The sequence below is a fragment of the Tiliqua scincoides genome, chromosome 1 (assembly GCF_035046505.1).
Source record: "Tiliqua scincoides isolate rTilSci1 chromosome 1, rTilSci1.hap2, whole genome shotgun sequence".
In the NCBI taxonomy this organism is placed as follows: domain Eukaryota; kingdom Metazoa; phylum Chordata; class Lepidosauria; order Squamata; family Scincidae; genus Tiliqua; species Tiliqua scincoides.
In genome coordinates, this window is record NC_089821.1 from 208,864,893 (window position 1) to 208,867,018 (window position 2,126).

Below are 2,126 nucleotides of genomic sequence, written 5' to 3' on the forward strand. Positions count from 1 at the left end.
TTTTCTTTTGCCCTTTTCTTCTTCTACACTATTGTTCTTGTGGTGTGGTGATCAGAACTATAGTATTCTAAATGCAGCCATGCCATATATTTGTATGGGTGCATTATTATATTACCAGTATATTTTTTTCAATCCCTTTCCTAATGACCCCAGCATGGAACTTGCCTTTTTCAGCAGTGCCACTTACTGGGTCAATATTTTCATTGAGCTTGATACCACAACGGCAAGATCTTACCTGATTAGTCACTGACAGCTCAGGACCTATCAAAACATATGTGAAGCTGACATTTTTTTTGCCCCAGTGTGCATCAATTTACACTGAACTGCATTTGACATTTGGCTGCTTATTCACCAAGTTTGAAGAAGTCCTTTTGGAGCACTTGACAGTCTGCTTTAGTTTTTACCACCATGAACAGTTTGGTGTCATCGGCAAATTTGGCTACCTCGCTGTTTACGACAAACAAGTTTTAAAGCATGAGGCCCACTTATTTCCCTCCACTGCAAAAATTGTTCATTTGTTCCTACTCTCTGCTTCCTGTTCTTTAAGCAATTACCCATCCACAAAAGGAACAGTCCTCTTGTTCTGGGACTGCTATGGTTACTCAAGGATCTTTGGTGTCAAAAGGTTTTGGAAGTCCAAGTATACAGAATGTCAACTCTATTCTGATGCCTGTTGACCCTCTCGAAAAACTCAATAAGATTAGTAAGGTGAAATTTACCTTTCCAGAAACCATGCTGATTCTCCTTTAGCAAGGTTTGTTCTTCTACATCTGAAGGTCACCAGTTCGAGGCCACTGGCAGCTCCGTGAATGGCGAGACCTTGAAGCAGCTGACAAGCTGAGCTGAGTTATTCCACCTGCTCTTTGGTGTGAGCAAAGAAGCGTCTTGGCTGTCCTTCAAGTGAGAGATGAAGGAGCTGCTTGCCGGCCAGCGTGGGAGGCAACTGGGGGCCAGAAGTGAGACCAGACTGTGAAAGATCCATCTGAAATGTTGTGTGGTTCTTGAAAGACAGAACCTTTCTGTTATTGTAAGAATCCCCTCAGGGGTTTAGAGATAGCTTGCCTATGTGAACTGCCTTGAATAAAGTCAGAGGAGTAATTCGATGACCAGAAAGGCAGTATATAAATACCAATATTATTATTATTATATCCCTAATGATGTTACCTTTAATTATGCTTTTCACTAGAATACCTGGACCAAACATTAAGCTGATCAGCCTAAAATTTCCCAGATCCCTCATGGATCCCAAACCTTTGCTATATTGGCAGCCTCCCAGTATCCTTTGTCATAAGCCTAGTTAAAAACAAAAACAAAAAACACTTATGAGATCAGTAATTTAACATTAAGATGGGTTCACAGTGATTTCTTCATATTAAAATTTGTCACTGTACCCAGAACCTCACCCACCAGTTCTTCAGACTCTGACCCTGAGATCAGTTCAGTCATGGGTATCTGTCAAAATCTCAAACAAATGAAAATAAGTCAGGTGGCTTCTCTGCAATCTCCCCTTTTATTCCCTCATAACTCAGCAGTCCAACTGCCTCCACCACAGGTTTCCTGCTTCTGGTGCATTTAAAGAAGTTTTTGCAAGGATTCTTTTCTTTGCATCTCTTTTGCCAGAGTTTGCATTCCTTTTAACTACCTACAAGTTCCTATTCAGGAATAAAGGAATGTTCACATTATCTGAATCAACAGATCCACATGAGAGTAAAGTCTTAACTCTAGTACACTATGCATTTAGCATCATATGTCATATGGCCTCAATGATTTCAATGAGACAGTTAAGCATGTGCTTAAAATTGCTTCTTTTGACATAAACAAGCCTTTAAAAATGTACTCACCCCACATTTCTTGATCTGATAGAGGTGATTCTTTGTGTAAAGTATAATCCCTAAATGTTACTTCAGTGAACATGAATACTGAATTCAGCTAACCCATCTGCTTTTGGTGCAATTTCTATTCATCTTCAAGACATTGAGAAGTACGAAGAAAACTCAGCTCAGTAGGAGACTAGTTCTTCCAACAGTATGAAAACTAGGCAAATGCTACTACAGAAATGTTTATATTTCTATAATTACATTTACATTTAAAATTCTTTCAGTCACATTAGCTTAATCATATCCATG